This window comes from Bombina bombina, chromosome 3, assembly GCF_027579735.1.
Source record: "Bombina bombina isolate aBomBom1 chromosome 3, aBomBom1.pri, whole genome shotgun sequence".
Lineage (NCBI taxonomy): Eukaryota > Metazoa > Chordata > Amphibia > Anura > Bombinatoridae > Bombina > Bombina bombina.
The window spans coordinates 580,227,407-580,254,384 of NC_069501.1; the positions used below are offsets into that span (position 1 = coordinate 580,227,407).

The 26,978-nt window shown below is 42.3% G+C and overlaps 1 protein-coding gene across 2 annotated transcripts in view; it reads left to right on the forward strand.

The window, feature by feature from the left end:
- Positions 1–26,978, forward strand: part of GNL2 (G protein nucleolar 2) — a 190,746-nt gene that overhangs the window by 71,149 nt on the left and 92,619 nt on the right. The gene's annotated exons all lie outside the window — the stretch shown is intronic.

The following is a 26,978-nucleotide window of genomic DNA, read 5'->3' on the forward strand; positions in this document are numbered from 1 at the left end:
AGTGTTGGAAGATTCGGAGTACTCTCTTATGGAGGGTAGTACTCTTCGGAATGGGACTGGAGTTTTTAGTAGTCCTGTCAGCCTCTCAGTGAGAGCTTGGGTGAAAGTTAGAGTCCGGAGATGCAGGGAGAGTCTTTCTGCAAAACCATCCCGACTAAGATTAAAAGCTCAATAAACGTTGACGAGTTTCACTGCCTGCTTTCTGCACTCAAGTCTGTCAGGAGCGATGCTGCTACCCTGTCACACTTGAAAGGCCTTGTTCCTGTTCCATGGCATAGATTCTGGTAAGATCATTTCATTTTTACTCATTTGATAACGCAAGAAGACAGGGTCACAGTGCGTCTCCTTTTATCTGTATAGAATCAAGGGTTAATATCCTCTGAAAAGGCGATTATTGAACGGGGGGGTGGATTTATGCATAATATTATTTACTGTGTTTTATGCTGCGACGTGTGAGATGTGGCTCTGTCAGTGTGTGAACAGTCAGGTTTCCTTAGAGAGATATGACGCAGCCTTTTTTGGCGTGTTTTCTCGTTAGTGCAGGGGTGGTCCTGCATGGCACTCCATGTGACCCGGTGTTGCCTCTTAACTTCCTCTTAATCGGCGGTTGCAGGAGACAAAGCGTTTTCTCTGTGGTCAGCTCATAGGTGGTGGTGAGTGCCCCGGTTATTGGGGTATAAAGGTGCCGTTTAATTCTGTCTAGTCCGTAATAAAAGTGCAAGCTATGGAGGACTCTAATATGTTAGAGGGTACTCCCTCTTTAACCAAATCTAATTCCTGTGTTTATTTTGAGGAGGTTCCGGTGGATCCACATGCTTTTATAATACTGTAATATCTAAAAGAATAAGATATTTAGTACAACTGAGCTGTCCACCTCTGAGGGTTCTCCGTCCCGTGAGGTGTGTTCCCTACATTCATCTCAGATTACACATGCAGCTCCCCAGGGCACTACTAATCCTCCTGCGGGAGGGGCCCTTTGGCCGCCAGATTTTCATAAGCAGTTACAAACGGCAGTCTCTGTGGCCTTCAATGCCTTCTCTCTCCCTGCTAAGCGCAAGAGAAAGGTGAAACATAGCTATCTGTCCCAGGGGTCGTCTACTCTTTTGGATGTCTCTGATAAATTATTTGCTGATGAGGATGACTCCGACTCTTCGGAGGATGCTTTTTCTGGGTCGGAATCAGCGACATCTAGTCTTCCAACTGCAGATGAGCCAGACTTTAAGTTTAAGATGGAGCATTTGCACTTTCTGTTGAAAGAGGTGCTTGCTACGTTAGAGGTTCTGGAAATAAAACTACCGGAGGAACGTTCAATCCCTAAGCTACATAGGGTTTACAAGGACAGGGTGGTGCCTCAAACCTTCCCGGTCCTCGTTAAGCTGGCTAATATTATTAAGAACGAATGGGAGAAACTTGGCTCGTCCTTTTTCTCCCTCCACTTATTTTAAAAAAACTGTTTCCTGTTCAGGACTCTCAGTTTGAGCTGTGGGGGGCCATTCTTAAGGTAGATGGTGCTATCTCCACGCTCGCTAAGCGCACAACTATTCCGCTCGAATATAGTTCTTTGTTCAAGGAACCCATGGATAAAAAATTGGAATCCATGTTGAGAAAGATGTTTCAGCTCACAGGGTTCATTTTTCAACCGGCAGCGGCGGTGGTTGGGGCTATAGTCGAGGTGGAGACTCCCCTCAAAGAGATACAGGAACGAATTAAGGCCTTAAGGGTAGCTAATTCATTCATCTGTGATGCAAATATGCAGATTATTCGCCTGAATGCCAAGACATCAGGTTTTTCTGTTCTAGCCCGTAGGGCTCTGTGGTTGAAGTTGTGGTTTGCTGACATGACTTCCAAGTCTAGATTACTATCCCTCCCTTTTCAGTCTGGACCTGGACTCTATTATATCCCTGGTCACGGGAGGCAAGGGTGCTTTCCTACCGCAGGATAAGAAAAATAAACCTAAGGGGTCTACTTTTCGTCCCTTTCGTTCGGACAAGTCCCAATGCCAGCAACCTGCCGCGAAAACCGAGCAGTCCAAAGGATCTTGAAAGCCAGCTCAATCTTGGAACAAGGCCAAGCAGAGCAAAAAGCCTGCAGAGACAAAATCGGCATGAAGGGGCGGCCACCGATCCGTCTCTGGATCGCGTAGGGGGCAGACTATCTCTTTTTGTGGAGGCCTGGATGAGAGACGTTCTGGAGGTCATCGCCCAGGGTTACAGGATAGGGTTCAAGACTCATCCGCCTAGTGGCAGATTCCTCCTGTAAAACCTATCTTGAAGACCAGAGAAGAGAGACTCCTTTCTGGAATGCGTAAGGGATCTCTTCTCTCTCGGGGTAATCGTACCAGTACCTCTGGCAGAAAGAGGTCTGGGGTATTATTCAAACCTCTTCGTGGTCCCAAAGAAGGAGGGCACAATTCGTCTGATTCTAGACCTAAAGTGCCTAAACAAGTTTGTCTGTCCCATTGTTCAAGATGGAGACGATCAGGTCTATTCTGCCCCTAGTTCAAGAGGGACAGTTTATGGCTACAATAGATATGAAGGATGCTTACATTCACATGCCAATCCACAAGGATCACTTCAGGTTCCTAAGATTTGCCTTTCTGGATGACACTTCCAATTTGTGGCCCTACTGTTTGGCCTGGCGACTGCCCTAAGAGTCTTTACGAGGGTTCTGGGAGCATTGCTCTCGGTGGTGAGAGCCAGAGGTATTGCAGTGGCACCTTATCTGGATGACATCCTGGTCCAGTATCCATCTTGCAGAGGATCATTCGAGGGCTCTTCTTCGATCTCATGGATGGAAGATAAACGAAGGAAAGAGTTCCGCAACAGAGTGGAATTTTTGGGCATGATAATAGATTCCATATCCATGAAGATTTTCCTGACAGATCAGAGACGTTGCTAGATTGCGTCCAGCTGTCTTGCCCTTCAAACCTCCTCAAGGCCATCTGTGGTGTATGGAGGTGGTTGGGGTCATGGTATCCAGCATAGATTTGCTTCCATACGCCAGGTTCCATCTTCGTCCTCTTCAGTTGTGCATGTTGAGACAATGGAACAGCGATCACTCGGTTCTATCCCAACTGATCTCTCTGGACAACCGAACAAGGAAAACCCTCTCTTGGTGGATCTGTCCGGACCAACTTTCCCAGGGGATATCTTTCTTGTGTCCATGGACGCAAGTCTGTCAGGATGGGGAGCTGTTTAGGGTGCCAGGAAGGCACATGGTAGGTTGACTTGAGAGGAGTCGCTTCTCCCGATAAATATTCTGGAACTTCAAGCAATCTTCAACGCTCTGAGGGCTTGGCCCCTTCTGGGGTCATCCCGATTCATCAGATTCCAGTCGGACAACATTACCTCGATGGCTTACATCAACCATCAGGGGGGGAACGAGATGCTCCCTAGCCATGAGGGAAGTATCCTGGATTCTGGAATGGGCGGAGACCCACAACTGTTCGCTATCAGTGATCCACATTCCGGGTGTGGACAATTGGGTAGCGGATATTCTCAGCAGACAATAGTTTCATCCGGGGGAATGCTCTTTCCATCCCTAGGAGTATGCGGAGTTCTGCATCAGATGGGGGACGCCGGAGATAGATCTCATGGCGTCCAGACTCCACCTCGAGTAGTGGCCCGCATAAAGCAGAAGCAAGCTTTTCTAATTGCTCCGTCGTGGCCGCGGAGGATGGGGTTTGCGGATTTGGTGGGGATGTCGTCTCCTCCATGGAGGTTACCTTGTCGCAGAGATCTGCTGGTTTAGGGTCCCTTTCTACATCAAAATCTGCGTGGATATTGAACGCTTATTACTAGCCAAGAGAGGTTTTCTAAAAGAGTGATTAATACTCTCATTCAAGCCAGGAAACCAGTCACTCGACGCATCTATCATAAGGTGTGGAGGACTTACTGGTTCTGGTGTGAGGAACCTGGATATCCCTGGCATAAGGTTAGGGTATCTAGGATTCTGTCCTTCCTATAGGATGGGTTGGAGAAGGGACTTGCTGCCAGTTCCTTAAGGGGACAGATTTTGACTTTATCTGTACTGTTACACAAGAAGCTTGCGGAGCTTCCGGATATTCAGTCCTTTGTTTAGGCGCTGTCTAGGATCAGGCCTGTCTTTTTAGAAATTCTGCTCCCCCTTGGAGCTTAAACTTGGTTCTTAAGATTTTGCAGAGGGCTCCGTTTGAGCCTATGCATTCTTTCCTGGAAGGTTCTATTCCTATTGGCTATTGCATCGGCAAGCACACTCTCTGAGTTGATGTCCTTGCAATGTGAGCCTCCTTACCTGGTTTTTCACGCCAACAAGGCTGTTCTTCACACTGGGTTGGGATTTCTTCCCAAGGTTGTGTCGAATCGTAACATCAATCAGATGATAGTAGTTCCTTCCTTGTGTCCTAACCCTTTTTCTTCAAAGGAAAGGTTACTTCATAATTTGGATGTGGTTCAAGCCTTGAAATTCTATCTTCAGGCCACAAAGCAATGTAGACAGACTTCGTCCTTATTTGTGGTGTATTCGGGGAAGCACTTGGCCAGCGGGACATAAGCCTCCTCAGAGGATTACGGCTAACTCAACTAGGGCTGTGGCTTCTTCATGGGCCTTTAAGAATGAGGCCTCTATGGTGCAGATTTGTAAGGCGGCTACTTGGTCCTCCTTTCATACCTTTGCTTAATTTTACAAATTCAATGTCTGCTTCGGCAGAAGCGGCTTTTGGGAGAAAAGCTTTTCAGGCTGTGGTGCCCTCAGTTTAGGGTCCCACCTCCTTTAGCCCTCCCATTTTTTTTCTTTGTGTCCTCTAGAGCTTGGGTATTTGTTTCCCACAAGTAATGAATGAAGCTGTGGTCTCTCCTCCCATTAAAATGGAAAACATAAATTATGCTTACCTGATAATTTCTTTTACATCTGTGGGTGGAGAGTCCATGGCTTCCGCCTCACGCCCATTTCTCTGATGGGCGGACTTAAATTTATTTTTGTTCTTCTGGCACCATTTATACCCTGATATTTCTCCCACTGTTCCTTGTTCCCTTGGCAGAATGACTGGGGGATGAGGGAAGTGGGGGAGTTATTTAAGCCTTTGGCTGGGGTGTCTTTGCCTCCTCCTGGTGACCAGATTCTTAATTCCCACAAGTAATGAATGAAGCCGTGGACTCTCCTCCCACAGATGGAAATGAAATTATCAGGTAAGCATAATTTGTTTTCTGTTGTGCTGCTATAGAATAATGTATCATCCAAGTCTTAATGTTTTCAAAGCAACAGCTAAACTCCACCCACAATTTGCCTTATTTGGAGGAGCCAATATGACAACAAAGCTAGTCACTGTCATAAAGTTGGTATAAAGTGCAGTTATCTGATAAAAACAATTATGGACAGATACATAGCAGAGTTGGCCTTGAGTAGTCAGCAGGGTGTACTACTACTTCTACTACGAATAAGAAAATGTTTACTTTTCAGAGCTAAATTACATAACAAGGGACAAAATAAATGATGAATATATATCTCAAGGTTGTTTCATTATGTGTAACTAAACATTTTATATAAAAATCTCAAGGTGTTTATTATCCATTGCAATGACACCCAAACGTTTTCTTTCATGATTCAAACAGAGCATAGTTTTAACAAAAACTTTCCAATTTACTTCTATTATCATTCAAAATGGTGGAAGGATATATCCGTTCCTTGAGGGTTCTTTTATCCTTCCACTGTTTTAAATGAACTTTGAGTTCAAATTTTGTTTCACATTTATTTGTATTGTTATTTCATTTTTCAAGATACGACGAGTCCACGGATTTCATCCTTACTTGTGGGATTACGCCTCCTGGTCAGCAGGAGGAGGTAAAGAGCACCACAGCAGAGCTGTATATATAGCTCCTCCCTTCCCTCCCACTCCAGTCATTCTCTTTACCTGTGTTAGATAGGAGATGGCAAAGTGAGGTGTTAGTAAAGATTCTTCAATCAAGTGTTTATTATTTTTATTGTAGTGCCTGTGAGTGCTGCTTTGTTCTGGGGTGTAGCCTAGCCCAAATCAGTCTCTGCAGTCAAAATAGAAGCATTTGGTGGCTTTAAAGCAATAGGAACTGGTGGGACATAATTCTCACTGCGTCTCCTATATTTATTTGCTGCCCTATTCCAGATAGCCTAAGCATTTTCAACTCAGGCTGATCTTTGTCCACAGGGCTATGGGAGGGAGAGGTCCTCTGAAAACCTGCTGGACTGCCATGCTGTCGCGCAGCATTCAAGGTAAGTGCTAATTTCTCCTGTTAAGTGTGGTCAGTCCACCGGTCATCATTACTTCTGGGATATTATCTCCTCCCCTACAGGAAGTGCAAGAGGATTCACCCAGCAGAGCTGCTATATAGCTCCTCCCCTCTACGTCACCCCCAGTCATTCTCTTGCACCCAACGAATAGATAGGATGTGTGAGAGGACTGTGGTGATTTTAATTAGTTTATTACCTTCAATCAAAAGTTTGTTATTTTATAATAGCACCGGAGTGTGTTATTCATTCTCTGGTAGAATTTGAAGAAGAATCTACCTGAGTTTTTTCTATGATTTTAGCCGGAGTAGTTAAGATCATATTGCTGTTTCTCGGCCATCTGAGGAGAGGTAAACTTCAGATCAGGGGACAGCGGGCAGATTAATCTGCAAAGAGGTATGTAGCAGTTTATTATTTTCTGACATGGAATTGATGAGAAAATCCTGCCATACCGTTATAATGTAAACTCAGCCTTAAATGCAGTAGATGTAGCTGGTATCAGGCTGTCATGTATGTATATTTTACACTTCAGTATTCTGGGGAATGGTACTTCACTGGATTTATACTGTATGCATAGACTTAACCTATTTTGCAGGGACTTGCAATAGGTTTTAAATAACAATTAATTTATTGAGGTTAAACGTTTTTTTGCTGGCATGTAAAATCGTTTATTTCTCTGAGGTACTGGGTGAAAAAATGTTTTGGGCACTATTTTTTCCACTTGGCAATAGTTTTGTTTAAATTAAAGCAGTTTACTGATCTCTCTCACTGTTATGTGTAAGGGGGAGGGGCCATTTTTGGCGCTTTTACTACGCATCAAAAAACTCAGTCAGAAGTTCATTTTCTTCCTGCATGATCCGGTTCATCTCTACAGAACTCAGGGATCTCCAAAGCTTGTTTTGAGGGAGGTAATCATTCACAGCAGAGCTGTGAAGGTTGTAGTTGACTGTGATAAAAAACGTTTATTTGTGTATTTTTTTCTGCTGTCAGGGTTAGTTATCCTTTGCTAATGGGAACAATCCTTTGCTAAAATTGTATATTTCTTACAAAGATTTGATGCTATAACTTATTTATTTTCAACTGTCATAATTTTTTCTGTGCTTCTTATAGGCACAGTTCATTTTCATATTATTGTAAATTACTTGAAAAGCATTTCCAAGTTGCTAGTTTATTGCTAGTGTGTTAAACATGTCTGATTCAGAGGAAGATACATGTGCTATATGTGCTAATGCCAAAGTGGAGCCCAATAGAAATTTAAGTACTAATTGTATTGATGTTACTTTAAATAAAAGTCAATCTGTACAAACTGAACATATTTCACCTAACAACGAGGGGAGAGTTATGCCGACTAACTCGCCTCATGTGTCAGTACCTGCATCTCCCGCCCCGGGAGGTGCGTGATATTGTAGCGCCGAGTACATCTGGGCGGCCATTTCAAATCACATTACAGGATATGGCTACTGTTATGACTGAAGTTTTGGCTAAATTACCAGAACTTAGAGGCAAGCGTGATCACTCTGGGGTGAGAACAGAGTGCGCTGATAATATTAGGGCCATGTCAGACACTGCGTCACAGGTGGCAGAACATGAGGACGGAGAGCTTCATTCTGTGGGTGACGGTTCTGATCCAAACAGACTGGATTCAGATATTTCAAATTTTAAATTTAAGCTGGAAAACCTCCGTGTATTACTAGGGGAGGTGTTAGCGGCTCTGAATGATTGTAACACAGTTGCAATACCAGAGAAAATGTGTAGGTTGGATAAATATTTTGCGGTACCGGCGAGTACTGATGTTTTTCCTATACCTAAGAGACTTACTGAAATTGTTACTACGGAGTGGGATAGGCCCGGTGTGCCGTTCTCACCTCCTCCGATATTTAGAAAAATGTTTCCAATAGACGCCACCACACGGGACTTATGGCAAACGGTCCCTAAGGTGGAGGGAGCAGTTTCTACTTTAGCTAAGCGTACCACTATCCCGGTGGAGGATAGCTGTGCTTTTTCAGATCCAATGGATAAGAAATTAGAGGGTTACCTTAAGAAAATGTTTGTTCAACAAGGTTTTATATTGCAACCTCTTGCATGTATTGCGCCTGTCACGGCTGCAGCAGCATTTTGGTTTGAGTCTCTGGAAGAGACACTTCAATCATCTACACTAGATGAGATTACACACAAACTTAAAGCCCTTAAGTTAGCTAACTCATTTATTTCAGATGCCGTAGTACATTTAACTAAACTTACGGCTAAGAATTCCGGATTTGCCATTCAGGCACGCAGAGCACTGTGGCTAAAATCCTGGTCAGCTGATGTTACTTCTAAATCTAAATTGCTTAATATACCTTTCAAAGGGCAGACCTTATTCGGGCCCGGGTTGAAAGAGATTATCGCTGACATTACAGGAGGTAAAGGCCATGCCCTGCCTCAGGACAAAGCCAAACCTAGGGCTAGACAGTCTAATTTTCGTTCCTTTCGTAATTTCAAAGCAGGAACAGCATCAACTTCCTCTGCACCAAAACAGGAAGGAGCTGTTGCTCGCTACAGACAAGGCTGGAAACCTAACCAGTCCTGGAACAAGGGCAAGCAGGCCAGGAAACCTGCTGCTGCCCCTAAGACAGCATGAATCGAGGGCCCCCGATCCGGGACCGGATCTAGTAGGGGGCAGACTTTCTCTCTTCGCCCAGGCTTGGGCAAGAGATGTTCAGGATCCCTGGGCGTTAGAGATCATATCTCAGGGATACCTTCTGGACTTCAAATCCTCTCCCCCAAGAGGGAGATTTCATCTGTCAAGGTTGTCAACAAACCAAATAAAGAAAGAAGCGTTCCTACGCTGCGTACAAGATCTTTTATTAATGGGAGTGATCCATCCAGTTCCGCGGTCGGAACAAGGACAAGGGTTTTACTCAAATCTGTTTGTAGTTCCCAAAAAAAGAGGGAACTTTCAGGCCAATCTTGGATTTAAAGATCCTAAACAAATTCCTAAGAGTTCCATCGTTCAAAATGGAAACTATTCGAACAATTTTGCCCATGATCCAAGAGGGTCAGTACATGACCACAGTGGATTTAAAGGATGCTTACCTTCACATACCGATTCACAGAAGTCATTACCGGTATCTAAGGTTTGCCTTTCTAGACAGGCATTACCAGTTTGTAGCTCTTCCATTCGGATTGGCTACGGCTCCAAGAATCTTCACAAAGGTTCTGGGTACTCTTCTGGCGGTACTAAGACCGCGAGGAATTTCGGTAGCTCCGTACCTAGACGACATTCTGATACAAGCTTCAAGCTTTCAAACTGCCAAGTCTCATACAGAGTTAGTACTGGCATTTCTAAGGTCGCATGGATGGAAGGTGAACGAAAAGAAGAGTTCTCTCTTTCCACTCACAAGAGTTCCCTTCTTAGGGACTCTGATAGATTCTGTAGAAATGAAGATTTACCTGACAGAAGACAGGTTAACAAAGCTTCAAAATGCATGCCGTGTCCTTCATTCCATTCAACACCCGTCAGTAGCTCAATGCATGGAGGTGATCGGCTTAATGGTAGTGGCAATGGACATAGTACCTTTTGCACGCCTACATCTCAGACCGCTGCAATTGTGCATGCTAAGTCAGTGGAATGGGGATTACTCAGATTTGTCCCCCACTCTGAATCTGAATCAAGAGACCAGAAATTCTCTTCTATGGTGGCTTTATCGGCCACACCTGTCCAGGGGGATGCCATTCAGCAGGCCAGACTGGACAATTGTAACAACAGACGCCAGCCTACTAGGTTGGGGCGCTGTCTGGAATTCTCTGAAGGCTCAGGGACTATGGAATCAGGAGGAGAGTCTCCTTCCAATAAACATTCTGGAATTGAGAGCAGTTCTCAATGCCCTTCTGGCTTGGCCCCAGTTAACAACTCGGGGGTTCATCAGGTTTCAGTCGGACAACATCACGACTGTAGCTTACATCAACCATCAGGGAGGGACAAGAAGCAATGATGGAAGTATCAAAGATAATTCGCTGGGCAGAGTCTCACTCTTGCCACCTGTCTGCAATCCACATCCCGGGAGTGGAGAACTGGGAGGCGGATTTCTTAAGTCGTCAGACTTTTCATCCGGGGGAGTGGGAACTTCATCCGGAGGTCTTTGCCCAGATACTTCGACGTTGGGGCAAACCAGAGATAGATCTCATGGCGTCTCGTCAGAACGCCAAGCTTCCTCGCTACGGGTCCAGATCCAGGGATCCGGGAGCGGTTCTGATAGATGCTTTGACAGCACCTTGGACCTTCGGGATGGCTTATGTGTTTCCACCCTTCCCGATGCTTCCTCGATTGATTGCCAGAATCAAACAGGAGAGAGCATCAGTGATTCTAATAGCACCTGCATGGCTACGCAGGACTTGGTATGCAGATCTAGTGGACATGTCATCCTGTCCGCCTTGGTCTCTACCTCTGAAACAGGACCTTCTGATCCAGGGTCCATTCAAACATCAAAATCTAACTTCTCTGAAGCTGACTGCTTGGAAATTGAACGCTTGATTTTATCAAAACGTGGTTTTTCTGAGCCAGTTATTGATACCTTAATACAGGCTAGGAAGCCTGTTACCAGAAGGATTTACCATAAAATATGGCGTAAATACTTATATTGGTGCGAATCCAAGAGTTACTCATGGAGTAAGGTTAGGATTCCAAGGATATTGTCTTTTCTACAAGAAGGTTTAGAAAAGGGGTTATCCGCTAGTTCTTTAAAGGGACAGATTTCAGCTCTGTCCATTCTTTTACACAAACGTCTGTCAGAAGTTCCGGACGTTCAAGCTTTTTGTCAGGCTTTAGCTAGGATCAAGCCTGTGTTTAAAACTGTTGCTCCGCCATGGAGTTTGAACTTAGTTCTTAATGTTTTACAGGGTGTTCCGTTTGAACCCCTTCATTCCATTGATATCAAGTTGTTATCTTGGAAAGTTCTGTTTTTAATGGCTATTTCCTCGGCTCGAAGAGTTTCTGAGTTATCTGCCTTACATTGTGATTCTCCTTATCTGATTTTTCATTCAGACAAGGTAGTTCTGCGTACTAAACCTGGGTTCCTACCTAAGGTGGTCACTAACAGGAATATCAATCAAGAGATTGTTGTTCCATCCTTGTGTCCTAATCCTTCCTCGAAGAAGGAACGTCTGCTACACAATCTAGATGTAGTCCGTGCCCTGAAATTTTATCTACAGGCAACTAAGGATTTTCGTCAAACGTCTTCCCTGTTTGTCGTTTATTCTGGTCAGAGGAGAGGTCAAAAAGCTTCGGCTACCTCTCTCTCTTTTTGGCTTCGTAGCATAATACGATTAGCCTATGAGACTGCTGGACAGCAGCCTCCTGAAAGAATTACAGCTCATTCTACTAGAGCTGTGGCTTCCACTTGGGCCTTTAAGAATGAGGCTTCTGTTGAACAGATTTGCAAGGCTGCAACTTGGTCTTCTCTTCATACTTTTTCCAAATTTTACAAATTTGACACTTTTGCTTCTTCGGAGGCTGTTTTTGGGAGAAAGGTTCTTCAGGCAGTGGTTCCCTCCGTATAAAGAGCCTGCCTGTCCCTCCCGTCATCCGTGTACTTTTGCTTTGGTATTGGTATCCCAGAAGTAATGATGACCCGTGGACTGACCACACTTAACAGGAGAAAACAAAATTTATGCTTACCTGATAAATTCATTTCTCCTGTAGTGTGGTCAGTCCACGGCCCGCCCTGTTTTTTATGGCAGGCTTAAAAATTTTTTGGATTATACTCCAGTCACCACTACACCCTTGGGCTTCTCCTTTCTCGTTGGTCCTTTGGTCGAATGACTGGAGGTGACGTAGAGGGGAGGAGCTATATAGCAGCTCTGCTGGGTGAATCCTCTTGCACTTCCTGTAGGGGAGGAGATAATATCCCAGAAGTAATGATGACCCGTGGACTGACCACACTACAGGAGAAATGAATTTATCAGGTAAGCATAAATTTTGTTTTTATTATTCTGGGGATTCATTCTCTGAGGAAAGTGAGCACTGCATTTCTTCCATTCACTTCTCAAGGGCTGAGATAAATGAAAGGGCCTTTTAATGTGATGGGAATGTTTTAAATACGCTGGGGCTGGGACTCAATAGTGTTATTTTTAGTCCCCGTAGTTGTATTATCAAATTGACACACCGGGAACTGGCTAGTTTTCATTTTATGGTTCAAACTTAACTCCCCACTCTCGATATCGGTATTATACTCTGGCCGATCGGGGGGTATGTTTTTCAGAGGTTATAGTGTTTATAGCAGTAGAAAGGAGGTTTTTGAAACGAGTGTACATGAAATAATTGGCTCCATCTTGACTGTTTTGCACGCCCACGATGGACGGGAATATGGCATAGTTCTGTCCCGGCGGCTCCATTTTTACTAATTTGCCGCTCAGGAGTCTCAGCCTGCTACGCCCACGATGGGCGGAGCTAGGCTGCGCTGCAGAAAGTTTTGCGCGCCTTCTTATGCAGGAACGCAGTGACTGAGTCTTGACATGATGTACTCAGTTTAGTTTAGCTTGGAGCATTGTCTACTTTTGGGGTCAGTCTTATTTTAGCTGACACAAGGGCCATCGTGTTGTGCAGTTGAAGCACGGTTTCCGGTATCATCCGGTTTATAAAGTGTCCAGTGTTATGGATATGTGTTTTAAACATATTACCAACCCTACTCATATTTACTGTTATGCTGCGCGCCCTTTTTCTCTGCTGCTGTGGTCAGTATCGGGTGCCACATGTTTCACTGTTCTATAGCTGGACTATAGATATAAGCGCCATGAGCCAAGCAGCTTGTGTTCCCGGTCGTTTAGTATTTAAAAGACAATAATAATGGCGACCGGGAGTGGATGTTGACACGCCCACGAGGGGCGGAGATGTACGGGCATGATTGCGCTCCCTACCTCCATTGTGCTACCGGAGGGTAGAGCGTTTCACACAATTTCACGCTCTAGATGTACTTAGTGTGTCAGACGTTTTACGGAGTCCCTAATTGTTAACCTGTTGAGGTCCAACACTGTTACGCTATGGACAAAACAGTACTCTGTTGGGTTAGTTCATCCTTTGTGATAGGATGCTTCCAGGGCTATATATATACTCCTTCTACAGCTCTGGCTGTTAAGAGTCTGGTTACACTCGTCACTCCTTACCACAATTTCTTTTAGTGTCCAGTATAACTTTATGAACCACAGGCAGTACTCTGCGGTTCTTTGCAAAGACATGGCTTTGTTGATGTACATAGCAATGTCGGTTCCCTGCAAAGACGTTGCTTTTGATGTACATAATGATGTCTCGTTGCAGCAATATTAATATTGATATTGGATTGTTGTCTGCACAACAGAAATAAGTCGTTCTTTTAAAATTTAAAGAGAGAGTATCATTTTTTTCTGTGTAAATTTTAATAACAGAATTGTGGCTGTTATTTGTGACGTAGGATGTTACAACAATACCCTAAAATGAGTTACTTTAAGATTTAAAGAGATAGTAACGTTTTGTTCTGCGTACATTTTCATAAATATGTTTCTACTGTTTATTTGTTAATTCATCTTTTGTGATGTGGTTGAAACAAACGCACAAAAGAATAGAGTTAATTTTCAATTGTTAACGGAACAGTATCGTTTCCTATGTGAAAAAAGTATTACAATTTGTTCAAATTAGTTTTTTCTTTTTGAACCTACTCCCTCTACGGCGATTGCTGTTTGGGAGTCTGTTGACAATGGCCCAAATTTCTCTGTCAAAATGTTATGGCCCACAAGCAGTGCCCTGCGTTTCCTTTACACTCCACTCTGGGTTATGGTACATTCTCTGTTTTTACTTCGGTGAAGGCATTGCTAGAGGAATTGCTATTCACAAAGGGTTATTCCATGTTACTGAGAATTTCAGTTTCGGATGGAATTGGTGCCTTGGGCATTTCCTATATTTTCTAGACTGTTTCCCATAGCCGTATCAGCTAAGAGGCTGGACGTCATTTCTTAGGGGGGGGAAGGAGTAGTTTCAACTATCACTATGAGAACTTCTATACCCTTAGAGAATTTAGTGATGGGACACACGCCAGGGTTTACAATGGCAACCATCTGTGTACTTTGATACCGTCACTGGTGTGACAGCATATTGGTTTGATGCGTTGTCTGAGGTTATTAGTCAGTAGTTTTCTTGGATAAAATCCAGGACTGGATAAAGCTTTCAAAGGGCTTATTCCTTTATTTCAATTTCTTCCCTTCCAGTTATCAAATTGGGGAAATAGGTGGCTCTGTTCCAGTTCTTGGAACCTTGTGGTTAGAGCCTTATTTTATGGATATGTTTTTTTAAGATTTTGATGCACATTGCCTGCTGTTGAATCAGACAGCATGGGGAGTCAGGGATTGGATCTTGTAGGGGGTTGACTTTCCGTTTTCGCTCAAGTTTGGTTTCGAGCTCAAATGTTTTCCTCTCAGAGGCAATTTCTGCTTTCAGGATTGTCTGAGGATCAGACAAAGGGAGAGACGTCCTTACGCTGCGTAGGAGACCTCTCAGACCTGGGAGTGGTTGTTCCAGTTCTAATACTTGTACTGGATCTAGGGTTACCGGTCGGGTTGTATGTTCCAAAAAAGGGGAATATTCAGACCATTTTTTCAGAAGGGTACTGTCCTTCAAGAAGGAAATTGTTAATTTGTTCCATTTCTCTCTTGATCTTAGAGGGTAAACTTCTGTCAACGGTGGATTAAGGGTCAAGTACCTTCATGTGCCGTTCACAAGACTCATCTCACGTTCTGGGGTTTGCCTTTCTAGATAAACACTTCCCGTTCGTGGTCCTTCCTTTCGGTCTTGTCGCAGTTACGAGTTCTTTCGGAGACTCTGGGATCGCTGTTAGCGGTGCTTCAGTTTCGAGGCATTGCAATGGCGCCTTATCTGGCTAATATCTCTAGTCCAGGCATCATCCTTACAGCAAGCAAGATTTACACGAATATGGTATTACCCTTCCCGTGTGTTCACGGGTGGAGGGTGACTTTGGAAAAGTGTTCCTTAGTCCTAAGCACAAGGGTAGCTTTTTTGGGAATCATGATGAATTCCATATCAATGAAGATTTTTCTGACTGAGGTCGGGATATCAAGGCACAGATGGCTCAGCATGCTAAGGCACTGTTGCTGTGCTCTGTAACAACCTGAGGGTTGCAGGTTCAATCCCCGGTGAGTTCCATTCAACCTTTCCTCCTTCTAAGGTTGATAAAATGAGCAGCGCCTTGTGTCACTTAAATTTCCATTTGGTCGTTCCACCTCAGGCCTATGCAGTTAAGCATACTCAGGCAATGGCACGGAGCTTTTGCAAACTTGTCTCCTCATATAACTAACTGGATCAGGAGACATGGGACTCTTTTCTATGGTTGTTGTCTATGGATCACCTATCTCAGAGGACTTGATTTGACAGAGTGTGGACTGAAGCGGAGTCTGTTCTTTTTATAGACTCCCTGCCACTGTGAGCAAGCTTCAAGGCTCTTCTGGTCTGGCCTCAGTTGGCTTCGGCCCAGTTTCTTTCTTGCTATCTGTCAGTGTTCCATATCCCAGGGGTGGACACTTGGGAAACAGAATTTCTGAGTAGTCAGATTTTTCATCCTGGAGAGTGGGAACTCCATTCGGGCGTATTCTCCAACCTGATTTTCAAATGGGGTCGGCCGGAGTTGGATCTCATGGCATCTTGTCAGACTGCCTGGCCTTTGAGATACAGGTCCAGCACTCTTGGACACTCCTGTTGAGGAAGGACCTTTTATCCAGGGTGCCTTCTTCTACCCAGGTCTAGTTTCTCTGAGGCTGATTGCTTGGAGATTGGACGCTTGATCCTATACACGCGAGGTGTCTTAGATTTGGTCATAGATACCTTAATTTAGGCATGTAAGCCTGTAACTAGGATGATTTTCCATAGTTAGGACATAAATATCTTTATTGGTGTGAATCCAAAGGGTTCTCCACCATCTGGCGGATGTCCTAGATGTTCTTTACTTTTGTCAGGCTCTGATTAGAGTCAGGCCTGTGTTTTCTCCAATTGCTCCTCCATGGAGTTTGAATTTAGATTTTAAAGTTCTTCAAGGGGTTCTATTGAACCTATGCATTCCATAGATATTAAGTAATTATCTTGGAAAGTTTTATCTCTTGTTTCCATTTCTTCTGCTCGAAGAGTGTTTGAGTTTTCGGCATTTACATATAATTCGCCTTGCCTTAATTTTCATTTGGTTAAGGTGATGTTCTGTACTAACCTTGGTTTTCTTCCTAAGGTTGTTCAGACGAGGACGTTAATTAGGAAATTGTTCCTTCCTTGTGTCCTAATCTTTCTCTCAGAAGTAAAGTCTTCTGCACATTTGGATGTAATCCGTGTTTTTTTTAAAAAATTTTTTTTTTTTTTTTATTTACAAGCGACTACGGACTTCGTTAATCGTCTTTCTTTTTGACGTTTTTTTCTGGACAGCAGACTCGTGAAAGAGTTTCGGCTCCTTCCACCTGGGCTGTTGCTTCTTCGTGGATGTTCTAACTTAATGCTTCAGTTGAGCTGATTTGCAAGGCTGCGACTTGGTCTTCTCTTCAAGCTTTTACAAAAATTTTAAAATTCGATACCTTTGCTTCGGCTGAGGCTGTTTTTGGGAGAAAGGTTTTTCAAGCAGTGGTGCCTTTCGTTTCGGTTCCCTGTCTTGTCCCTCCCTTTTCATCCTTGTACTATAGCTTTGGTATTGTATCCCACAAGTAAGGATGAAATCCGTGGACTCGTATCTTGAAAAAGAAAAGAAAATTTATGCTTACCTGATAAATTTATTTCTTTTTCGATACGACGAGTCCACGGCCCGCCCTGTTCTTTGAGACAGGTTATTATTTTTTGGTAAACTTCAGACACCTCTGCACCTTGGCTTTTCTTTTCTCTTCCCAACTTCGGTCGAATGACTGGAGTGGGAGGGAAGGGAGGAGCTATATATACAGCTCTGCTGTGGTGCTCTTTGCCTCCTCCTGCTGACCAGAAGGCGTAATCCCACAAGTAAGGATGAAATCCGTGGACTCGTATCGAAAAAGAAATAAATTTATCAGGTAAGCATAAATTTCCTTTTTCACTTTGAATATTTGTACATTTATTTTTATTGCTTCTATTATCAAATGTGCTTTATTTTCTTGGTATCCTTTCTTTAAAGGGACAGTAAACCTTAAAAATGTTATATAATTCTGCACATAGTGCAGAATTATATAACATTATATTAGCCAAAAATTATAAAACATAATGTACCCTATTAATTTAAAAAAAAAAAAAACGCTGTTTTACAGACCCGCTCTCTGTACTCTGCTGAGTGGGTCTGTTATATTTACTCAGCGCATCAGGCCAGCTGTATATTCACAGCCCGGCCCGACTGCGCCATAAGACTAAGTGCAGCTCGCTCCTGCTCTGTCTGACAGCAGGAGCGAGATGCACTTAGTCTTATGTACCAAAAAAATGAATAGGGTACATTATGTTTTATAATGTTTGGCTAATATAATGTTATATAATTCTGCACTATGTGCAGAATTATATAACATTATTTTTAACGTTTACTGACACTTTAAGAAGCAGCGATGCACTACTGGGAGCTAGCCAAACACTTTGGGTGAGCTTATGACAAGAAACAAACTGCCACAAATTAACAGCTAGCCCCCAGTAGCGCATTTCTGCTACTGAGCTTACCTAGGTATTAATTTTGAAAAAGGATGAGAACAAAGCCAATTAGATAATAGAAATAAATGTGAAGTTTAACACTGCATGATCTATCTAAATCATGAAAGTTTATTTTGACTATCTATTCTTTTATATAAGAATGTGAGTCCATAAATATGTAGTTACCTAGGCTACCTAAAACAATCACATTGCTTGACTATGCTACCTCAGACCAAGGCAGATTCTTTTTTCTTCTTTCTTCTTCTTTATTACTTTCATATGGTCAAGCTTTGGTAAAGATCCACCTATGGTTATTTGATTCTCAGAGATTTTAAGAAAAATGTATACTTGTTGATAAATTGGTTTCTCCACACACAAAGTAGAACCATATATAGTCCTGCCATCCTTAGCACAAACATTGATTCATGTAATCATGTTTCTCAATTACTAGTGGGATATTCAACTCCTGGCCAGCATGAGGAGGTGCATTGTGTTTAATATTTGATATTTAACTTTGAGAATTAATTTTATTTTTATTATTAAAAAATCTTTATTAGTCATTGCTAGTGGGCCTGTTATTCTATGGATTCAGAACAGGATCAGTCTATCTCTATTGATAAATGTTTACTTTGTTTAGAGGCCCAAATTGTCCTGCCTATCCAATTTTGCTCCTCATGCTTAGCAAAAACTTTAAAATTTAAAGACAAATTACTCCCTTCTGAGCCAAGTGACTCTCGGGATAATGCTGTGTGTGACATGCCTCAGCTTTCTCCTCAAACGTCCCAAGCTTTAATTGTTTCTCATACTGTACCATACCTGGGGGTGTTTATTTTCCTGGGGATTTTGCCGCTCAGATTACTTCTGCAGTATCAGCGGCCTTGCCAGCTTTCCCTTCTTCGGGTAAGCGTAAAAGGAAATCTAAACATTTGCCTGCTAGTAAGGCCTCTGACTCCTCTAAGTCTGCATTAGTCAACCTTTCTCATTTGTCTGATGAGGACAATACTTCAGTAGCTTCTAATAGTGAAATCTCTGATACTTAAAGTGAATGTAAATTGTGATGCTAAAGTGCCCGGTTTGTAAAAATTCGATTAAAAACAGGGGCATTTTAATTCATCAAAATTTACATTTCACTCCTGTTGTGAAAAAAACTTACCTTTTAAACTTGACAGCAGCTTCAGCTTCCTCCGGTCGTCTCAAGCCATTTCTGATGTCAGAAATGATGGATAGGTCATCCTCCAATCACGGCTTCCCCCCCAGGAGAATCAGTGTCTGATTCAACGCCGTGATTGGAGGAAGCCGGATTCCTCATTTTAGACCCAGGAAGAGGCTTTACAACGGGTGAAGGAAGCTGGAGCTGCTGTCAAAAGTAAAATGTAAGTTTTTTTGTTGTTGTTTTTTTTGTTTTGTTTTTTTTTAGTTTTTTTTTGTTTTTTTTCACAACAGGAGTGAAATTTAAAATTTTGATGAATTCAAGTGCCCCTGTTTTTAATCAAATTTTTAAAAACCGGGCACTTTAGCATCAAAATTTACATTCACTTTAAGCAGAAAAAACTTCAGAATATGAAGAGGTAAATTTTAGATTTAAGTTTGAACACCTCCGGTTACTACTAATGGAGGTTTTAGCTACTTTGGACGACTGAACCTTCGGTTGCTGTCAACCTCACAAAGTCTTCTAAACTGGATAGAGTTTATTATTCTCCATCTTATGAGGAGCTTTTTCCTGTTCCAAGGAAGATGTCTGAAATTTATAGCTCAGGAATGGGATAAGCCTGGGGTTTCTTTTTCCCCTTCCCCTGTTTTTTAAAAACAATGTTTCCCTTTGCAGACTGAATTTGTGGCTCTTGGCGCACTGTGCCTAAAGTAAAAGGAGCTATTTCTACTCTTGCTAAGGGAAATACCATTCCTATAGAGGATAGTTTCTCTTTTAATGATTCTATGGATAAGAAGCTAGAGGCTAATTTAAAGATGTACATCCATCAAGGATTACAGTGGCAACCTGCAGCGAGTGTTGCCAGGGTTGGGGGAGCAGCATCTTATTGGTGTGATGCCTTGTCTGATTTTATTTCAGCGGAAACTACGGTGGAGATCCAAAATAGGATCAGTGCTCTTAAACTGGCCAATACTTTTATCTGTGATGCCAACATGCAGATAATTTGATTGGGAGCTAAGATGTCTAGCTTCACTGTGCTAGCCCTCAGAGATCTGTGGTTAAAATCTTGGTCGGCTGTTATTTCTTCAAAGACCAAGCTTTTAGCTTTACCTTATAACGGTAAAACTCTTTTTGGACCTGGTCTGGCGGAAATTATTTCAGAGATTATGGAACCAAAGGGATTTTGCCTTCCTCCAGGACAAGAAGAATAGACCTAGGGGTCGACTGACAGAAGTCCTCTTCTTCCTTTTCCAAACCAGAACAATCTAGGTCCACTTGGAAATCCAGCCAGACCTGGAACAAGAGAAAACATAACAAAAAGCCTTCCACTGACTCTAAATCAGCATGAAGGGTCCGCTCCCGATCCAACTTTGGATCAAGTAGGGGCAGACTTTCTCTTTTTCAGCAGACTTGGATAAGAGATGTCCCAGATTCATGGGCTGTGGACATAGTATCCCAATGTTACAAGATAGGTTTCAAATCTTGCCCTCCAAGGGGCAGGTTTCTTCTGTCAAGACTATCCTCAAACCAGGTAAAGAGGGAGGCCTTCTTAAATTGCATAGAAGACCTATCCTCCCTGGAAGTTATTGTTCCAGTCCCTCTAGAGGAACAAGCTCTAGGATTTTATTCAAATCTATTTGTGGTTCCCAAAAAGGAGGAAACTTTCGGACCCATCCTAGACCTCAAGTATCTAAACAAATTCCTCAGAGTTCCGTCCTTCAAGATGGAATCTATTTGTTCCATTCTTCCTTTGCTTCAGGAAAGTCAGTTCATGACGACCACAGACCTGAAGAACGTGTATTTACATGTTCCCATTCACAAGGATCGTCACAAGTTTCTAAGGTTTGCCTTTCTGGACAAACATTTTCAATTTGTTGCTCTTCCGTTTGGTCTTGCCACATCTCCCAGAATCTTCACAAAGGTTCTCGGAGCTCTTTTGGCAGTAATCAGATCTCAGGGAATTGCTGCGGCGCCTTATCTAGACATCTTGATTCGGGCGTCATCTTTTCAACTAGCAAAGTCTCATACAGAGATGTTAACTTTTCTACGTTACCATTGGTGGAAGGTGAATCTGCAAAAGAGTTCTCTAATTCCATCTACAAGAGTGTGTTTACTAGGGACAATCATAGATTCCCTGTCCATGAAGATTTTCCTGACGGAGGTCAAAAAATCCAAACTTCTTGCTGCTTGCCTTTCTCTCCAGTCTGCCTTTTATGCAACAGTGGCTCAATGCATGGAGGTAATTGGTCTGATGGTGGCTTCCATGGACATCATTCCTTTTGCTCGGTTCTATCTGCGACCGCTGCAGCTTTGCATGCTCAGTCAATGGAACAGAGACCATTCAGACTTATCACAGAGGATAAATCTGGACTCCCTGACAAGTGAATCTCTTTTGTGGTGTATTTCTCAGGAAAACCTGGCTCGGTGCACTTGCTTCCTGAGACCTTCTTGGGGGATTGTGACTACGGATTCCAGCCTATTAGGCTGGGGAGCAGTTTGGGGCTCTCTAAAAGCTCAGGGCCTGTGGATTCGGAGTCTTCTCCCCCCATAAACATCTTGAAGTTGAGAGCAATCTTCAACGCCCTGATAGCTTGGCCTCAATTATCTTTAGTCCGGTTTATCAGTTCCTTAACTATGAAGGAGGTGACTCACATTCTGCAGTGGGTTGAAGCTCACAATTGTCTATAATCTGCCATCCACATTCCAGAAGTGGGAGGCAGATTTTCTGAGCAGACAGACTTTTTAACCCAGGGAGTGGGCTCTCCATCCGGAAGTGTTCTCCAGGATAACTCTCATGTAGGGGGTTCTGGAGTTGGATCTGATGGTGTCTCGTCAGAACACCAAGCTTCCAAAGTACGGCTCAAGGTGAAGAGATCCTCAGGACACTTTGATAGATGCGCTAGCGGCCCCTTGGATCTTCTCTCTGGTTCGCATATCTGGTCAGGATGTCTTCTCTTCCTCCTTGGATGTTACCACTGAGGAAGGACATTCTAATTCTGTGTCGGTTCCTACTTCCAAATCTAGATTCTCTGAAACTGACTGCATGGAGAATGAACGCTTAGTTCTGTCTAGACGTGGTTTTTCTGAAGCGGTCATTGATACTATGCTTCAGGCTCGCAAACCTGTTATTTGCAAAATTTACTATAAGGTATGGCGTAAATACCTTTTTTGGTGCAAATCTAAGGGTTTCTCCTGGAGTCGGGTGAGAATTCCCATATTTTATCTTTTCTTCAGGATGGCCTGGAGAAAGGTTTGTCAGTCCGTACTCTGAAGGGTCAGATTTCTGCATTGTCTATCCTTTTGCACAAACGTGCTGATTTACCAGATGTTCAAGCTGGGGGTCAGGCCCTGGTCAGAATCAGACCTGTGTTTAAACCTGTTGCTCCTCGGAGCCTTAACCTAGTTCTTAAAGTTTTGCAGCAGGCTCTGTTTGAGACGATGCATGTTGTTGATATAAAATTGATTTCTTGGAAGGTTTTGTTTCTTCTTGCTATTTCTTCTGCTTGCATAGTTTCTGAGCTTTCAGCTCTGCTGTGTGACTCCCCGTACCCTATTCATGCAGATAAGGCAGTCCTTCATACTAAATTGGGGTTTCTCCCTAAGGTGGTATCGGATCGAAACATTAATCAAGAAATTGTTGTGCCTTCTTTTTGTCCTAATCCTTCTCATAAGGAATGTCTTTTGCATAACTTGGATGTTGTGCGTGCTCTAAAGTTTTATCTACAAGCTACTAAAGATTTTCAGCAATCTTCTGTCCTGTTTGTTGTTTTCTCTGGAAAGCGTAAGGGTCATAAGGCCACTTCTACTACTCTTTCCCTCTGGTTAAGAAGTATGATTCATTTGGCTTATGAGTCTGCTGGACTGCACCCTCCTGAGAGAATTACGGCTCATTCCACTAGGGCTGTCTCCTCTTCTTGAGCTTTCAAGAATGAAGCTTCTGTGGAACAGATTTGCAAGGCGGTTACATGGTCCTCTTTGCATACTTTTTTCCAAATTCTACAAATTTGATACTTTTGCCTCGGCTGAGGCATCTTTTGGGAGAAAGGTTCTTCAAGTTGGTGGTGCCTTCTGTTTAGGTCCTCCTGCCTTTTTTCTCCCTCCATGTTCATTCCGTGTCCTCTAGCTTGGGTATTGGTTCCCACTAGTAATTGGAATGACTCTCCATGGCATAGGAAAGAAAACAAAATTTATGCTTACCTGATAAATTTCTTTCTTTCCGGACCCTGCCCTCTCTTTAATTATAATTCGGCAGTAGCAAACATCAGGCACCTCTATACCCTTGTGTTTCTTCTTTGTCTATTTTCCTTCGGCTGAATGACTGGGGAATATGGGTAAGGGAAGTTACACTTAACAACTTTGCTGGGGTGCTCTTTGCCACCTCCTGCTGGTCAGGAGTTGAATATCCCACTAGTAATTGGAATGACATTGTAGACCCTCCATGTCCGCAAAGAAAGACATTTATCAGGTAAGAATACATTTTGTTTTCTTAATTTTCCCCCAACATATCTGTTGCTTGGTTATACATGAACTCACTCAAACAGAGATTACAGTTTGTTTTTTACATGTGGTTATCATCCCCTCAAAATCATAGCAGACATTTTTACTTACTGTAGTAGTCAGATACTATTTTATATAATTTGATTTAGAGTTACAATTCAGTATGAAAGTAGATACTGGCCTCCACTCTTCTGGTAATTTACAGTTCACTTAGTATGGTTTAGGGTCAAACTAGTATAATTTGTTGCGTTGAATGGATGCACAAATTTAACTGCAATTTTGCATTTTAAAAGGCATTGGGGCTACTCTAAGAATTTGAATTGAATCGATTTAAGTCAATTATAATTTATTAAAATATGAACGTTTGACGTTTTTCAATATGGCCATATGAGGATTTTAAGACGGTTACACTGAAAACCACTGAAACGTCTTAAACCTTTTAAATGAAAAGCAGGTAGCTAAAGTGGTGCAGCCATTTTTCATGCCTGTATCACAGGGAAAGTGCTGGGTTTACGCTTTTTTTTTTTTTTATTACCAAATATCTGAAAACCAGATATTTCCCCTGTGTTTTTTTTTTTGTGGGAGTGAGAAAATTACAGAACATCTGGCATTACATAATTTTTTTGGCACTTTATTGTAGTCGTCGTCAGAACATTTAAAGGAAAAAGAAATGTACTTGTCCAAATTACAACAGCACTAGCCCAATATACTTTGCCCCCTTTTGAAATCTACATGTACTCCTGTAAAATAATTTCAACAAAAATGTGATTTATCAAGGGCTAAGGTGTGGTGTGTGCAATTTTGCTGAGACAGAAGCAGAAATGCAGCAACACCTTGCAGAAATACACTATCCTAGCCAGGAAAAGTAACCGACCACTTGAAAACTGCTGCCCAATCTACCTGTCTCCAGGACCAAAAGTAGATAAAAATGGCAACAATTCTGCATGACCCCAGACTACAGAGGATATAAGTTTCACACACCCTGAATACATTTATATCTGATATGTTAATTAACCCCTTAAGGACCAAGGCCATTTTTCAATTTCTTTCCCTTAAGGACCAGGGCTATTTTTACATTTCTGCTGTGTTTGTGTTTAGCTGTAATTTCCCTCTTACTCATTTACTGTACCCACACATATTATATACCGTTTTTCTTGCCACTAAATGGACTTTCTAAAGATACCATTATTTTCATCATATCTTATAATTTATTATTAAAAATATTATAAAATATGAGGAAAAAATGGGGAAAAACCCCCCACACTTTTTATAACTTTGACCCCCAAAATATGTTACACATCTACAACCACCAAAAAATACCCATGCTAAATAGTTTCTAAATTTTGTCCTGAGTTTAGAAATACCCAATGTTTACATGTTCTTTGCTTTTTTTGCAAGTTATAGGGCAATAAATACAAGTAGCACTTTGCTATTTCAAAACCACTTTTTTTCAAAATGAGCGCTAGTTACATTGGAACCCTGATATCTGTCAGGAATACCTGAATATCCCTTGACATGTATATATTTTTTTTTAGAAGACAACCCAAAGTATTGATCTAGGCCCATTTTGGTATATTTCATGCCACCATTTCACCGCCAAATGCGATCAAATAAAAAAAATTGTTTACTTTTTCACAAATATTTTCACAAACTTTAGGTTTCTCACAGAAATTCTTTACAAACAACTTAAGCAATTATGGCATAAATGGTTGTAAATGCTTCTCTGGGATCCCCTTTGTTCAGAAATAGCAGACATATATGACTTTGGCGTTGCTTTCTGGTAATTAGAAGGCTGCTAAATGCCACTGCGCACCACATGTGTTTTATGCCCAGCAGTGAAGGGGTTAATTAGGGAACATGTAGGGAGCTTGTAGAGTTAATTTTAGCTTTAGTGTAGTAGACACAGCAAAGTATTGATCTAGGCCCATTTTGGTATATTTAATGCCACCATTTCACCGCCAAATGCGATCAAATTTAAAAAAAAACTTAAATTTTTTCCCAATTTTAGGTTTCTCACTGAAATTATTTACAAACAGCTTGTGCAATTATGGCACAAATGGTTGTAAATGCTTCTCTGGGATCCCCTTTTGTTCAGAAATAGCAGACATATATGGCTTTAGCGATGCTTTTTGGTAATTAGAAGGCTGCTAAATGCCGCTGCACATCACACATGTATTATGTCTAGCAGTGAAGGGGTTAATTAGGGATCTTGTAGGGAGCTTGCAGGGTTAATTTTAGCTTTAGTGTAGAGATCAGCTTCCCACCTGACACATCAGACCCCCTGATCCCACCCAAATAGCTCTCTTCAATCCCCCACCCCACAATTGTCCCCGCCATCTTAAGTACTGGCAGAAAGTCTGCCAGTACTAAAATAAAAGGTATCTCTTTTCTCCTGTAGTGTAGTCAGTCCACGGGTCATCCATTACTTATGGGATTATAACTCCTCCCTAACAGGAAGTGCAAGAGGATCACCCAAGCAGAGCTGCTATATAGCTCCTCCCCTCTACGTCATCCCCAGTCATTCTCTTGCACCTAACTAATAGATAGGATGTGTGAGAGGACAGTGGTTATTAAAACTTAGTTTTTATTTCTTCAATCAAAAGTTTGTTATTTTAAACGGCACCGGAGTGTTGTTTTTTCTCAGGCAGCATTAGAAGAAGAATCTACCTGAGTTTGTGTATGATCTTAGCGGACGTAACTAAGATCCATTTGCTGTTCTCGGCCATTCTGAGGAGCGAGGTAACTTCAGAACAGGGGACAGCGGGCAGGGTTCACCTGCAAAGAGGTATGTTGCAGTATATTATTTTCTAAGGAATGGAATTGACTGAGAAAATACTGCTAATACCGATATAATGTAAGTACAGCCTTAAATGCAGTAGTAGCAACTGGTATCAGGCTGATATGTATGTATGTTGGCACTAAAGTATTTCTGGGGAATGGCACTTCACTAAGAAAATACTGTATACATATAACTTATAGCCTTTCTGCAGTGATAGCGACTAGCAACAGGTTTTTAATTTCATTTCATATATTATATTTAAAACGTTTTACTGGCAGGTTAATCGTTTTTCTCTCTGAGGTACTTGGTGAAAAATTTTATGGGCATTATTTTCCACATGGCTGTCGTTTGTTTTTGAATAAAATCAGTTTTCTGAGCTTCCCCACTGTTGTATTATGAGTGGGAGGGGCCTATTTTGGCGCTTTATTGCGCAGTAGAAATTCAGTCACAGTCTGCCTTTTTCTCCCTGCATGATCCAGGACGTCTCTACAGAGCTCAGGGGTCTCCAAAACTAGTTTTAAGGGAGGTAATCACTCACAGCAGACCTGTGAGACTGTGCTTTGACTGTGATAAAAACGTTTATATTTTCAATTGTTATCCGTTTTTTGGTATTAAGGGGTTAATCATCCATTTGCTAGAGGGTGCAATCCTTTGCTAACTTAATGCATTTACTGTGAAAATTTGGT